Genomic DNA, 16750 nt, shown 5'->3' with positions numbered 1-16750 from the left:
TTTCAGAGCTAAATGAATGATATTTAAAATGAATTTGTTGCATTAATATCATTCAACAACACTGCAGCGCATTTCATCACAGTATAACTAATACCCGTTACATGCTTAAAATGCAGGTAGGGCATGTGGAGCATTCTTTCACATGCATTTATTTACTTTAAATCCATTACAACGGAGGCAAAATGCTTGTGCTTGCAAGTTGTAAACTCTTCCAGTGCCTCTCTCTCTCTCGTGAGAGACTGTCCTCCTCTTAAAAACGACCACATAGGTCGTTTGTGCAAGCAGCATATTACGACCTATTATTACGTTTTAAAATCAAGCGCCCTCTAGCGGCCGTATTACGACAGTCTCGTTTGTCGGGTGTGTCGTCATCAAATGACCTTTGACTGTCGTTACCATCGTTACCACCCAAAAAAAGGAGGCGTGACCCAACATCTTACCATGCGTTGTTGTCCAGGTTTGTAAACAATTTTATTTTATGGTTTATTTTTTAAGGTACTGTTCTGATTGTCTGCAATTAATGTCAAAGTAAGTGCAGTTTGACGTTTTCTTTACAAATATGTTGTGAATGCCAGTGAACGAATGTGTGGCAATCGCAACGAATCTGAAATGACCAGTGACCACAACACTTACCATATTTTTTTTTTTACCATGATAACTGTTTTACTGTGGTATTTGTAGTTAAAAATCATTAACCACAATGCCATGCCTTTAATACCTTTTTGTAATGTAATTGTGATTCAGTGTTTTTTTTTTTTCAGTTTTGCAGTTTCTTCATATCACATACATCTCCAGCTCCTACAACAACATTCAGTGTCCAGCAGCTCTTTATGATGCTCTCTCTCTCTCTCTCTCTCTCTCTCTCTCTCTCTCTCTCTCTCTCTCTCTCTCTCTCTCTCTCTCTCTCTCATTTTCCTTTCCTATTTTTCTGAACTGTAATTCATAAATAAGTCACACATATTTTTCTTTCTTTCTCTTGTTCATCATGGCATATTTTCACAGCTCAGAATCAGATTTTGATCAGTTCTTGTATTAACAGGGAACTTGTACTCGAAGCTCAACTTGAAGAAGTTTCCAGTGAAGATGAAGTCCTTCAAAGGTTCGACACAGGTAATGTTGAAGATATGTAGTTATAACTGATTTACTTTAATTAATTTATCCTTACTTTATGTTAATAACCTTCCTTATAGTCCTTCCTTTCAAATATTTTGTTCACAGATCATTTCTAACACACTGTCTAAACATGTATGTATTAAAACAACAACAACAACTTGTTACTTTTTCTTTATTCCAGCTGAAAAGGAAGACCATGGGCCTGTCAAACCTTGTTTGTGGAGAGGGATGAATTTGACCATCTTGTGTGTTTACGGAGAAGACCAAAAGCTGCTAAGGCAGATATTTCCAGAGGTACGTCTGTGTTGATCTGAGCACCTCGACAGAACTTTACTGCAGTTACATTTTGCACCGAATTTTATGTTTTTTACTTTTTTAAATACCTCACGACCCCATCAGTACAAACCCTGTGCTATGTCAAAGTATTAATAATTCAAACAATTTCAGCAAATTCATATGATATTGTACAAGCGTACTCTCCAGCTTTTCCTCCTGCTGTCATTGACCATCGCCTCAGCTCTCATGCAGACTGTGTCAGGAAATGCTGTGTAACTTGTCATGTGACACAAAAGGGGCCGGTTGCGTAAACATAGCTATTATGTTAAGACTGTGACCAACTAGCAGTTAACCAAGAGATAATCATATTTCTTAGTAAAATTGGACCAATCTATGTTTTTGTAACTGACTTTAAACAATTATGACAAGTCTAGAGTAAATCAAATTATATGGCTAACTTTTTTAAAGATTAGTTTAAGCAGTTTATGCAACCGGCCCCAGGTCTTTAATTTATTTGACCAAATTAGATCATTTAAAGGTGTTTACAACAAGAACAATAACTATAATGACTATTTTAGCATCGCTACCAACAAATTATAAAGTTCTGTTTATTATTATACACGCTGCAGTTATGTTGTCTTTAACCACTAGCCCGTTGCTAGGGGGAAGTCGTGGCTTAGTGCTTAGAAAGTTTGACTCTTAACCATAAAGTTGTGGGTTTGAGTCTCGGCCCGGCAATACGACTTTTTTTGCGCTGCCCCCAACTGCTCACCGGGCACCGTAACATAAATGATCCCCACTGCTCCGTGTGTGTGTGTTCACTGCTGTGTGTGTGCACTTTGGATGGGTTAAATGCAGAACAAGAATTCTAAGTATGGGTCACCATACTTGGCTGTATGTCACGTCACTTTCATTTGTTGTCAATGTTTTAATTATTCATCATGTTATAAATTCAATTTTTTCCTGTCTTGCAGGATTTCTGACAGATTACTGAGTCCTTCTCCATCAGCTCTCCACAATAGCAGCCCTTCCAAAAGCATCCACATCACTCTCTCTTGTGTGGCACATCTGCTCTCAGTCGTTAGCATGTCTACTTGTATTATTTCTCCTCTAGTCAACACTCCCATCTCTACTGTGAACACTCCTGTCACTATCACCATCCCACCTACTGTATTCTATATGCCATATATATATATATATATATATATATATATGTATGTGTGTGTGTGTGTGTGTGTGACCTTTAAGGTCATTTAATGATAGAAATGCATTTTCCAGCTGAAAATGATTTATAAAATATAATTATTAATAACCGTTTTAGTTTGTCTTGCATATGTTCACAACAGAAGCGATCAGTGATTACAGGAGATTAAGAGGTAATCATGTGAAATATTAGTCTTAACAATATTTTTCTAATTAGTTAATCACTTTTAAATGAAAGAAAAGAATATGATTTCAGCTGGTGCCTTGCAACTCCTGGTTTGTAAAAATATTATTTGGCATTTTATAAACTTCTCTGCAAACAAATTGACAATTTTTATTTATTTATTCATTTTTTTTTATTTTATATATATATTTTTATATTAGCCAATTTAGTTTTAAAGGGATTTTCTATTACATAATTCTGTCTGTACCTATTAGTTACTTTATCAATCAGTAATTTTTAAAAGTTGTTATATTTCACAATAATATATTATTTTTTTGTTTTTATTTCTTCATAGTGACAAACTAGAGAGAAAGAATGGTGTTATTTGCATTGTTTGTCTGAAAAGTTTGACATATCAATAAACACTGATATGGAAATTACTAAAAAAAAATTATCCTTTTGTTTTTTAAATTGTATTTATTTATTTATTTTTATTATTATTTTCCTTTTTTTCTGTAGTTTAACTGGTAGAGCTAAAAATTGCAAGATTGTAAATACATCTCCAAAAAACACACAAGTGATTAAATGTATACATTTAATACACTATAAATATATAAATATAGTATTATTTTTTCATACAGTATATGCAAAAATGTTGAGCTTAAATATTGTACATTAATATTAGGGTAAAGAATGTGTATAATCGCAAATATGAGGCCCTTGTTTGAAAATAAATAACTGTAATCAACAAATCTATTGCTGAATCAGGTTTACCCCACAATGCTAATCCGTCATTTTAGTTTTATATTTAGTGGGTGAAAATAAATTCACCACAAGAACCCGGAAAAGCCTGTCATGAATGGCCGTATATGGACAAGTAAGGGTGTCGCTTCTGCTCAACTGGATTTTCATTGGCTTTGAAATCCACTTGGCACTCGAGGACTCGCTGTGACTGGACTTTCTTTTAGCCCAAATTAAAAAACGTTTAATGTTGCAAAGTAAATTTTGCTGTAATTATTACGTCAATAGTACCTTCAGTTAACAATGGTGCATTGCTATATTTTGTGAAATTACCTCTTTACCGAGATCCTAACCTTAAACCTGAACATAACTTAATTGAACTACAAAAAACTGCGCCATGACTTTCACTTTCCATCGATAGAATGGCTAAGGCTTATGGGCAATGTAGTTTAAAATGTTTAATAATGAAATTGTGAAAAATACTTCTTTTTTTAAACAAAGGGATATCTAAGCATGTTTATTGTGCAAAGTTATATGACATATGTGAGAGGCAGGCTGACATTTTTTTATTTTACTAAGAGTACTTTTATAAACACATGTATAGCACTTTTCTATGAATGTTTGAAAGCTGTGCCAAACATTATTTAGTAAACATAGCATAATGAGTTGTCCTACCAATTTTCTTTTTGAAACTATAATCAGATTTTGATTTACAGCCATTTGGAATGTTAATTGTTTTGCTCTTCAAGGGGACTCTACTGGGCCCCTGGGGATGGAAGGGCAGGAAAAAAATGCACAGCTCTATTCTCATCATTGGCAACAAACTGTTGAGACACATTTTGTAGGTTGTCTTTTCAAAAGCATACCATTATGTAAGTTGGAAGTCATAGTTATCTTAGAATTAAGACACCAGAAAATCAACATAAGTGCCCATTTGGAAAGAGCTCAATTTATTTCATAAGATCAAGAGCAATAATACAGTGCTAATAGTAAACAAAGACAACAAATACATATTCTGACATTTCATCAGACAAGGCCAATGTGTCATTCAGTAAGACAATGTGTGACAGTGTGCAGTTTATGGTTCCATACAATTCATGCAATTTAAAGAATCATAATATAAAATACCTAATTCATAAATCTCTGTAAAGAATGTCTCATCTTTGTCCTGCTCAGGAGCTAGACATCAGTAATGTGCATGAACATCTTCATTATAATACAGAACAGGATTCATGTTGATCTTTCCTTGATTCATCACCTTCAGTTGTGCATGAAGTCCATGCAGTCTCTTCTAATGCAGCTCTTCATCTAACTGAATTTCATTAATATTACTAAATGTTCATGTCTTCATCAAAACAACCATGGTGATTATATGTGTTGTTTACAAAATTAAATGGTGTATCTACCAAAAAAACATCTCTAGTACAGAATATTCACCATACTTGATTATCCAACACCATACGCAATATTTTACTAGGATGCAGCATAAAGACAGATAAAGAAGCATATTAAGACAAATTATATTCAAGTGAAATAAAAATGGGTTACATTAAAACCATTTTATTTTAATCAGATGAAGAAACCCAGATGAAGGCATGGTGAAATGTCTTGAGCACCAAAGAATCACATCCAGTTTCCTTCTCATCATCAGAGCTCTCCTGGTTTTCTTCAAATCCATGTCTCTATCATGATCTTCTTCAATGTCATAAACAATTTGCAATTGTTATCCAGCACAACAATACAACTGATGAACAAGTCATGTGACCAATTCAAATCAAATCATTTTATTATCACAATACCATGAATGCAAGTATACAGGTGGTAAAATGCTTTTCTGCAAACTGCAGCATGACAAGTACTGAATATATTTGCAACACATATACAGTATCAAAAATATAAACCGTATACATAAGAGCTCAATACAGGTAGAAAATATAGTGCAATACTATACTATACAGAGAGAACAAAATGAAAACAATTAACAACAATCACTGTATACTGTAGATATACCTCTGCCCACTGCTCCGGGTGTGTGTTCACAGTGTGTGTGTGTTCACTGCTCTGTGTGTGTGCACCTCGGATGGGTTAAATGCAGAGCACAAATTCTGAGTATGGGTCACCATACTTGACTGTATGTCACGTCACTTTCACTTTCAGTACAGTATGAATTAGTGCAAACAGAATATCAGGTTGCAGAATAATAGTGAGTCAGAGTCCAGTCAGTGTAGCTGATAGAGTGCAGTGCACACAGTATGAGGCTGCTGGTGTGTGTATGTGTGTGTGTGTGTGTGTGTGTGTGTGTGTGTGTGTGTGGTGTTACTGGTACGAGTTCAGTTCAGTCTGATTGCCTGTTGAAGGAACTTGTTTTGCAGTCTGCTGGTGCTGGTTCTGTGATAATGTCTGTCTGATGGTGATGTTGAGAGCAATCCATGGCTCGTGTGGCTGGAGTCTCTGACGGTCCTCAACAAAAGAAAAACCTTGCGTAGATGTCCTGGAGAGACAAAATCATTGTGTCAATTATATATTATTATTATTTAGAATTGTTGTAATGGACATACCATTGATTCCTGTTGAAGGTTGTTGGAGGTATTGGCTCTCAGTTGTGAAGTTTCTTTTATGGCCGTAACATCTGTGCAGTCACACAGCTGTTTGGGAATTCAGTCTTCACAGTTTCAGGCTGCAGCGCTGCATTTGGTGACCATTGACTCCTCCATCTCTGGCCTCAGACCCGCTTCTCTTTAGTCTGGAGTGAAGACAAATGTTCTCAGTACCAGCTTTCCTTCTACTGCAGTCTTTCTGTACAAGTAGAAAATAATAAAAACAGTCATAACAAATCAGTTATGTATTGAAAACTCATAGTACATATGAAGACTTCAGATGCAAAGGCATCTAAGTTCCACCTGAAGTTTTCTTCTAAAATTCTTCTTAGAAGAACATTTCATACAGAACTTAAAGGCTTTTGCATCTGAAGTCTTCATATACAACACATCTCGTTCTTCATTTCTCCATCAACTGACTTCATCCTCCTTCAAAAACTGTAAGTCCATAAGAAAAATAGTTTTGGTGAATACAGGTGCAGGTGTCAGTACTCACCATATTCAGTCATTTTCTGCCCAAATTCCAGAAATGATGCCCTGATGATTTGTTCATTGTAGGACTTATAAAAAGATGTATATGTGAAAAATGATAATTGCTGACTTGAATAGAGATCAACATCATATGCTGTACTAATGCATTGCTTGAATACAGACACATCAATGGGGATGAGCACCTTTTCACTCTTTTCTGTTTGGGCACAATAGAGCCATGTTCATTCCTCATCCCCAACAGGACTGATGTTCTTTGTGTTTTTGCTCTTCAGCTGTAAAACAAAAATATGTCTATTAACCCCATGTTTAATTACTATTGCTTATTACATATGAATTAAGACAGATATAATTAAGTAAATTCACCAAAAGATTCAGGTTAGAGGATTAAATGAATATTGATTACAATTTTCTACAAACCTTTCTTGGAGAGGGCTGATCATGACAGGAACTTGCTGAGCCACACTAGTAGACATTCAGTTGACAAACCTGAAAGAGGCCATCATGCAACCATCCGCTCTGTTTGTACCTTACAACAGAGCAAGAGAGAATGTGTGAGTGAGTGGAGAGAGTAAAGGACTAAGATGAAGACAAACAAGCAAAGAAAGGCAAAATCTTGCGTTTGAGTTTAACAAAATGAGAGGGAAGAAAGCTGAATCTTCAAGCTATATTATTCTCAATTATTTTCTACACTATAACATGCAGCAGGATTGTTGTAAGCAGTTTAAAGACCTCTTCATACCAAGGATGAGTCCATACTTAATGACACAGAGGAACAACATCAGTGGAATATATTTTCCAGCTGATGAACATTAAACAGCCAATCAAAATGCACATTTCAAAAGCTTGATCATTTAAAGTGGCAGACATCAACGTCGCTGCAGTGTGTATATTAATAAACATAACTTTATCATTGGTTGATGTTGGTGTGGATGCTAAAATAGTTATTGTAGTTACTATTCTTGGTGTGAACAGCCTTAAATGATCTAATTTGGCCAAATTAACTGAAGATCTGATGTGTCACATGACAAGTTACACAGCATTTCCTGACTTGCTTTTAAACAGACGTGTTCAATTAAAATCAACATGGAAATAAAGGCAGACTGTGAGGTGCGGACAGATATCATGTACTGTTAGAACGGGTTAAGACGGTGCTAATAAAGAATACAGTGGACTCAATATAAACTTTAGGATATAACGCTCTGACTACTTAAAATGGACACAGTCTGCATGAGAGCTGAGGCGATGGTCAATGACAGCAGGAGGAAAAGCTGGAGAGTACGCTTGTACAATATCATATGAATTTGCTGAAATTGTTTGAATTATTAATACTTTGACATAGCACAGGGTTTGTACTGATGGGGTCGTGAGGTATTTAAAAAAGTAAAAAACATAAAATTCGGTGCAAAATGTAACTGCAGTAAAGTTCTGTCGAGGTGCTCAGATCAACACAGACGTACCTCTGGAAATATCTGCCTTAGCAGCTTTTGGTCTTCTCCGTAAACACACAAGATGGTCAAATTCATCCCTCTCCACAAACAAGGTTTGACAGGCCCATGGTCTTCCTTTTCAGCTGGAATAAAGAAAAAGTAACAAGTTGTTGTTGTTGTTTTAATACATACATGTTTAGACAGTGTGTTAGAAATGATCTGTGAACAAAATATTTGAAAGGAAGGACTATAAGGAAGGTTATTAACATAAAGTAAGGATAAATTAATTAAAGTAAATCAGTTATAACTACATATCTTCAACATTACCTGTGTCGAACCTTTGAAGGACTTCATCTTCACTGGAAACTTCTTCAAGTTGAGCTTCGAGTACAAGTTCCCTGTTAATACAAGAACTGATCAAAATCTGATTCTGAGCTGTGAAAATATGCCATGATGAACAAGAGAAAGAAAGAAAAATATGTGTGACTTATTTATGAATTACAGTTCAGAAAAATAGGAAAGGAAAATGAGAGAGAGAGAGAGAGAGAGAGAGAGAGAGAGAGAGAGAGAGAGAGAAAGAGAGAGAGAGAGAGAGAGAGAGAGAGAGAGAGCGAGAGCATCATAAAGAGCTGCTGGACACTGAATGTTGTTGTAGGAGCTGGAGATGTATGTGATATGAAGAAACTGCAAAACTGAAAAGAAAAAAAACACTGAATCACAATTACATTACAAAAAGGTATTAAAGGCATGGCAAATGTGTTACTTAACTAAAGAGTACACAATAAGCACAGTTACTGTGGTGAAAAGCATGGTAACGTGTTTATACTACAAATACCAAAGTAAAACTACAGTTATGACGGGAGATACATTGAGTTGTGGTTACTGAGGTTTTATAACACGTGACATGGTTCAGCGACATGTTACTATGGTAAAAACATGGTAAATGCGCGACTTTTACATGACCTCTTTCCACCACAGGCGAATTTCAAACGAATATCACAATGAAAACTAACTTTATAAAGCTGCAGATTTCGATTAAATGATTTGAACGTCAAACTGGTTTAATAGGACATACAGTGTCCAGTATCGATTTGAAAATAAAAACTCATATTATTCATAAACGATCGACTACTTTATGAGACGGGAGAAAACCTTACCTGTACATGTCTCGAAGTCATCTAAAATCCATATCATCAAAATCCACGAACATCTGGGAGAGTTTAAATCAAACAATTCAAAACGCAAATAGCAAACATGTTAAAATAAACCCACAATGCATTTAGGCGAAAGTTCATTTATCATACCTCCTGTTGCCAATAGGGGCGCTAATTTAGAGAACGCTCGTGTGGGTCGTATTTATGGATAGTGACAAACGACCCATACGGTCGTATGAGTTGGAGGACTTGTTGCTCGTGATGCATGAGGGCTTATTTGCAACAGCTCATTATGATTAATAACGTGCGCTGTGGATGCTCCATTGTCGTGAGAGAAAATGGAAAATGCAATTACTTGTTTGAGATGGCTGGGAAAACAGGACTCGCCAAAGACGGACTGTAGCTATTGGAAACAGCAAAACAAAATGGTACAAAATTAAACCACATAGGACCCTCAGACAACAGGGACAGATTATTGAAGTCAAGTCTAGACTTTCCAAATAACCATTACAGTGGGAGTCTACAATAATGTAGGGTAACACTTTACGTGCTGAACATAAAAATTTTGCATTAATTAATGATTATAGTATTAAAAATAACAATATGTAATAAAAGCAACCCCAAACAACTAACTATATAGTGTGACCTAATTACGTTCATGAGAATGATACAGGATTCTGCTTAAATGACCCATGATAAGTTATCAAAGCATGGCCCTGTAAAATTAAATATTTAATTTATACCATTCAGAATGTAGATGAGTTTGTTTCTTCATTGGAACAGATTTGGAGAAATTTTGCAATTCACTTGCTCAACAATGGACCCTCTGTAGTGAATGGGTGCCGTCAGAATGAGAGTCCAAACAGCTGATAACCCCCCCCCCCCCCCACAATAGTCCATAAGTATTCCACATGACTCCAGCCCCTCGATTAATCTATTTAAAGCAAAAAGCTTTACAAGAAACAAAACCATCATTAAGGTGTTTTTATGTGCAGACCATTGCTTCCAATAGTCAAATAGCAAATAGTCCTACATCGACAATATTGCTGTCTCAGGAGAGAAATATGTACAGCTCAGGCAGTATTTAAAAATCTAAACAGTCCAAAACAGTTCTAAACAATCATGTTTTTAATGTGAGAGGACAAAAACTTTTCACTGGAGGAAAAACTGTAATAAATTATGGACTGGTGACTTAAAATCTCTTAAGCATGGTTTTATTACAAACACGCACCTTTTTACTTCCCAATACATTCATTGATGGACTAATTGATGTGGTGTGGATTACTTGTGACATTTTTATCAGCTGTACTGTATTCTGACAGCACCCATTTACTGCAGAGGATCTATTGGTGAGCAAATGATGACGAAACCAATAAAACCCATCAACATTTGAAATGACCAGAAGGTAAATACATTTTCAGCTAATTTGTATTATTGTTATTATTATTAAGTGTTAATTGTTAAGGTATTGTATATTCGACATGGACACTGTAAAGTCTTAACCAAACACCAGTCATATTGGGAAGTACCTTCACCTTGATAAAATTCACGTTCATTACCTTCCTTATTTTGATCAAGATGAAGTGCAAATGATGATGTATTATTCTTCACCCCTATTTTACCCTGAGATATATGCCGTCTTCCCAATATTGCATGCAAATGCCTTGTAATTAAAGTCATTCAGTGCGGTCATAGGATGGGCTATAAGGCGAGTTTGATGGACACCTTATTGAGTTAATGCTGCTAGGACTCATTCCAAAAGCTATAAATTGCAAGGCCATCAATCTCAGCTACTGTTTTTCTTCACTCAAAGGGAGTCATCAATTAGGAGGCTGGTGCTCCCTGTGTTTTGGCCCAGACCCTGGGTCCCCCCCCATCTAATACAACAGGCCTGTCTGTGCTGAGACTGTGCAGGGATGAAGAAAGAGAGAGAGAGTGAGAGTGCAAGAAGAGGGGGGCTGTATGATAGACAGCACTAAGCCTGAGGGTACATCATTATTACCAAAACCCCTCTCTCCCTCTCTCTTCACCCCTGCTCCACCATGTATTTATCTGTATTTTCTCTCTGTTTCTCTCTTGTAATTATATATATATATATATATATATATATATATATATATATATATATATATATATATATATATATATATATATATATACATACATACATACATACACACACACACACACACACACACACACACACACACACACACACACTATTAACAATTTAAAAAATATTAAAATTGGAAAAACAATAAGTATACAGGTTTGATTAATTGTTTTAAAAAAAGTAAATCATTGATAATAAGAACAGTTATTTTATTGTTATTATATATTTTTATATTTTTTATGTCTGAAATGGAGTCAATAAATACATTTTGTGCGTGTATCTTTTTCTCATATACACAAGAAATACAAGTTATGAATAATTATTATTGTTAATAATAATAATAAATTATTATTATTTTACTTTTTTTTTTTTTTTTTTTTGTAATTTATACACTTTTTAAATTTCTGACGATACACAAGTGTGTTTTTTTTAATGACCGAAAAACACAATGGCTCAACAATTTTTGTAGTTGAGGTACAATATTTCGTCTCATGGAGTTTTAAATTGGAAATCATATGTCATTTGAATAGTAACAGAAACAACAGAGACACAGAATGCTTAGAGAGTGAACAAACTGTTATTGTTACATACATTTGAACATTTCCCGTCTGTTTTGATGAAGCTGGCCCATGCCACCCCTCCCCCGGGTGACCACCCCCGCAGGTGGCTGGCAGAAGGTCCCTCTCCGCGCGGAGCCCGCGGGCATCAGCGCTGAGTCCGTGCCGGGGGCGGCTGGTGGACCAAATTAAATTACTGCTCGCGGTTTGTAAACAACACAAAGCCAATGATACGCTTAATTACGCTTTTGACACTTCAACGAGACGCGTGTAGAAACGCGATCGGAACGAAAGACACACAAGATGGAACACAAGACACACAATAATGGCTGAAGCAGATGCTTTTAAATTAAACATGTTTCATTATTTTGCATCTCTTCAGGAAAAAGAGCGACAAGATCTATCTATCTATCTATCTATCTATCTATCTATCTATCTATCTATCTATCTATCTATCTGATTAGCATTAGGTTCTGTTTACCATGCTTTTAGAGAACCATATCAAAAGATATCTGATTAATTTCGTTATCAATCAATTAAATCGCTTTTAAACTTGGTTTCGTGTGCAATGCATTTTTCTACAAAGACAAAACTTAATCCAATTAAAATGAAACAACAATCACTCTTATATAGGAATTGTGTCCTGTATTTCCTAACATTTCAACATTTTTATACTGAAAACGTTAAATATGCTGGAAACAGAATTAATGTCTGTGCAAATAGATCATTCCATAAGATTACATTTGACAATTTAATAAAAACAAATAAAAATACAAACACACAAATAATTACATAAATACATATATTTTAGTGAGGCATGTTTTCATTTGTTTACACGACCTACAAGATGAACACATTTACTGCCAGAAATGTCCTGAACTGTTTTAAGGAAATGTAGAATGAATAATTATAATAAAAATAATAAAATAAATAATAATAATAATAAAAAGTTCATTCGTTTTACGCATTAAATTTTTTATTTATTTATTTAAAACACGTGCATCTCTCCTAAATAGTTGATTTATCGAACAAAACTAAAAAACTTGATTTCAGTAGATAAAATAAAAATTCTGCTATGTAAAGTTAATCAAAATACAAAAACAACAACACAATAAAAAAAAAGAGAGAAAAAACATTAGCAATATATAAATATATTTGATCAAGTAGGTTATATTTTCTTTTGTTTATCCCATTCACTCATTCGGCAATAATAATAGGCTAATAATAATAATAATAATAATAATAATAATAATAAACAGAACGTGAAAAATAAAATGCTGGCTACACTGGATACATCCAAACCGAAACAAAATTGTTCTTCCTATCTCTTTTTTTCCCCAACGCCCTCTGCGCGCAAAATTCATATCGACAAAGCGAATAAAACAATTCATTATTCCAACACTTTATCTGTTTCAGGTCACACAAGACCTTGCGATGTTATCCTGCTCTCATGCCCTCACACCTCTCGTTTAGTCCACATTACCAGATGACGTATCGGAGATCCCGGGGCGCTCCTAGCGCGTTTCCCTTTTGGCGGTCCGTCCAGTTGAAGCCGTCTGATCGGGCAAGGAGGCGCCAGGTTCTCCCGGGGGAGGGAGAAAGTCAAGGACTGCAGCTCGAGATGCAGAATAACGTAATTCAATCTGCTCTGAATTCAACCTAATTACAGCAGAAAGCACAACAGTCATGGGAGGGATGGAGAATGAGAATAGTGCAATGGATGCGAATCCCCACTTTGACAGGCTCATCGGCGCGCGCATACACATAAGCAAACACACACGCGCGCGCACACACATGCATTTGAGGGGCACAAGGCCAAGATGCACACGAGGAAATGCTGAAGGTAAAAAGGAAAAAGGATGTACTGACACTAAGAGGCGCTGGGATCAGCCAGAACTGTTCCGCCATTTCTCTGTTGAAAGACACCATCAGCTCAACACCTGAAGTCTCCATTTATACAACGTGTAACATAATTACATATTAAATAAATAACAATAATAATACATTTACCATTTCTAAATTATAATAATAGCCTACATAATATAATTCTACACATTAAAAAAAATACAATCATATATAAATTATATTATTTATTAATAATAAATAATATAGGCTAATAGTATAGTAGTTTCATTTTTATAGGACTAATAATGCAAATAGCATTATTTTATAATTTATATTATAATATATTTGTAGCCTAATAGTTTTACAATTTTAATAATAATAATTTTATAATAATAAACATAAAATACATATCCTTTATTAATAATAGTGATAAAAATAATAAACATAATAATAATAATAATAGCATTATATTTATAATTACACATATAATGTATAATATGTATATATACAAACGATTTATAAAATAGGAATAATGGACTAATAATACTAATACTTATATAAAAACAACAACGACAACAACGCTTTTTTTCTACATTTTATTAAATTATACATAGCCTATATGAATTAATTATATTAATAACATATACTAGTAAGTGTGGCTTGTTTCGCAATAGATTGCACAGTGTTAAAAAAACGGCAAAAAACAAACAGTAGCAGTAAAGTGTAAAAGATCGTCTTGCTTTTTAAGTGAAAAAGCACATGCATTACACAGTCAATCCTCATAATCTATAGATGGATGCAGCTGTGATGGGTGGGATTTTCCTTTCAAACCCACGTGCCGCTTCATATTGAGCACGGCCGGCAGGTGTTCAGACATTGAAATGGCTGTTTGTCACGATGTTGTTTTTAATTTTATTTTTTATTATTTATCTTATTTCTCTCTCTCTCTCTCTCTCTCTCTCTCTCTCTCTCTCTCTCTCTCTCTCTCTCTCTCTCTATATATATATATATATATATATATATAGCCTCTATATACACATACACACGCACACACACACACGACATTAATTTGCATAGACTAACAGTCCGTGTAAATAACTGTCAAAAAAGAGGCTGTGAGTAGTTACTTTGCTACTGACTCATCTCATTCTTTATGTAGCGTTGTAATCGCCATTTGTCATGAGCTGTGCTGCTTGGTATCGCCTTCCTATCCCCGTGGCACCATATTGAGCAAACACTATCGCAGTTGTTTGCATCTCCAAAAGCGCAGTGAAACAGGTTACACCCGGACACCCGCGAGGGCGGCGGGTCACCGAGTCTGTCGAAAGGCGAACTGTGACAAATTCTTTTTGTCTTCGCTTTGTCTTTATACTTTATTATCAGCACCGCCTGGAGATTCCGATTTATCAATGACCCAATATACACTCAACAGCCTTGCCAAGACATCGCCCGCGGGCAACCAGCTAAAAGCGCTTATATTAGGCTTTCAACCCGGAGACAGGAAGGCCGTTTTAGAAAGATTTAGGCACTAACTAAATTAGGTTTAAAAAACCAAGTGGTTTGTTTTGGATACAGAGGCTTTCAAACATCATTTTAGTAGGCTATCTATAAAGTCAGGTATATATATATATAGTAGGCTATAGGTTTCAGTATAGCTCAAACATAATTAGTTATTTCAAAATCACAAAACACAGAACTTGGTGACTCTTAAGTGTTTTATTGGCTTTCATAATATCCCAGCATGCATTTCAGATTTTCTCATCTGAAAATAGCGTTTTAAACCATGATTCTACATTGCAATGTTTTAGCAGGACATTAATTGGATGGATTTTAGAATAAACACTCCATTGCACCTAATGAAATGAAACAAGAGTTGGGTAGGCGCGGTTTGTCAGGTTTAATAATTTGAGCGCTTCTTAGTGTTAAAAATAATTACAACTTAAACCAATTAGTAACCATTAGATAATATTTTGCCTCCGCGCGAAAATGTAATTGTATTTAACATTCAGTGCTGACGAAAACAACTCGAGAACGCGGGGTACCGTTTGCTTCTGGAATTTAATTCAACCCAATAACAGCAAGAGAGAAACGCAATTAAAATATTTTCAGCACAGTTCATTTAGTCCGATAATAACTGTGGTTAAAATAAAGCAATCTTTGGGAAAATAGCCCAACTACTGGAGGAATAGGAATGTGCAAGAAATTAGATCTACAACTGCATATGTGCATATATAACACAAAATGGCATTAGGGCGAAATCATGAAATGAAAACCAGGGAATAATAGTTAATCCGGACTGTTAATTATGATTGGGTTCGATCTTAATTTCTTAACTGCCTCGTGATGAAGACAGACTCGGTGGTGTCTGATCATTATGACCTCGGATGGGCTTTAAGACCGTGATGCTCTATAGCCCATCATCACTCTGCCCGAGCAACGAAACCTAATCATCATTTCTGAAAAACGTCTTCAATCAAGGATTAGACATACAATGGAAGCCTATAAGATCATCTTTTTTTCATGTCTGAGAAAACATCACGTTTTGATAGGCCTGTAGCCTAACGATGAGACGACCTCGTGCTGTTAAAAAGCCACGACTCCAGCTTGCTTTATTCGACATCATTGAGAACCAACAACATGTTTTCCTGCTATTGAGACACACACACGAGCGCTTATTATTGATACAGCTTCGTATTCAGAAAATTGATTTTTATGCTTCCCTCTAGCCACTTTGTGCTACGGAGAAATATTTTTATTCGTGCGAAAGCTGAAATAAGTACGTAATAAAACGATGATATATTAAATTCGTTTTCCTTGCTTTCAGGTTTTATTATGCGCCATTTTTCATTTTTATTGAATTGAAAGAGGAGAGTCTTCCATTGTAGCTTCGGGCAAAAAAAGGTTAAATTATTTGCGCCAATCACACTGGCTTCTGCATCACTGAAGGCAACTGATGCTTCTCTGGCTTCACCCTTTATTTTACGCAGCCAAAGGCTATGCACTTCAATGAAATTCAGTTTCATTTGATTAAGCAAACGCATTGCCATGTGTAAAGCTGCATGTTTCTGT

At 35.3% G+C, this 16750-nt stretch overlaps 2 long non-coding RNA genes across 8 annotated transcripts; one reads left to right on the top strand and one right to left on the bottom strand.

The window, feature by feature from the left end:
- Window positions 1-235: 235 nt before the first annotated feature.
- On the top strand, window positions 236-3206 carry LOC127971053 (uncharacterized). The gene is made up of 4 exons (XR_008156734.1): window positions 236-457; window positions 762-1110; window positions 1295-1407; window positions 2364-3206. It is a non-coding gene; the product is annotated as an uncharacterized LOC127971053 (long non-coding RNA).
- Window positions 3207-4413: 1207 nt separating this feature from the next.
- Window positions 4414-9438, bottom strand: LOC127970930 (uncharacterized). 7 transcript variants are annotated; one of them, XR_008156696.1, is made up of 8 exons: window positions 9317-9431; window positions 9170-9222; window positions 8340-8704; window positions 8043-8155; window positions 7003-7111; window positions 6768-6857; window positions 6055-6239; window positions 4414-5987 (listed from the first exon to the last, which is right to left on the bottom strand). It is a non-coding gene; the product is annotated as an uncharacterized LOC127970930 (long non-coding RNA). The 7 variants fall into 7 exon arrangements; XR_008156699.1 differs by having other exon boundaries at window positions 8340-8410; window positions 9176-9222; window positions 9317-9424; XR_008156700.1 differs by having other exon boundaries at window positions 8340-8410; window positions 9317-9421.
- Between the last annotated feature and the right edge of the window lie 7312 nt (window positions 9439-16750).

This window comes from Carassius gibelio, chromosome B14 (genome assembly GCF_023724105.1).
Source record: "Carassius gibelio isolate Cgi1373 ecotype wild population from Czech Republic chromosome B14, carGib1.2-hapl.c, whole genome shotgun sequence".
In the NCBI taxonomy this organism is placed as follows: domain Eukaryota; kingdom Metazoa; phylum Chordata; class Actinopteri; order Cypriniformes; family Cyprinidae; genus Carassius; species Carassius gibelio.
This window is presented reverse-complemented; position numbering and strand designations above follow the sequence as displayed.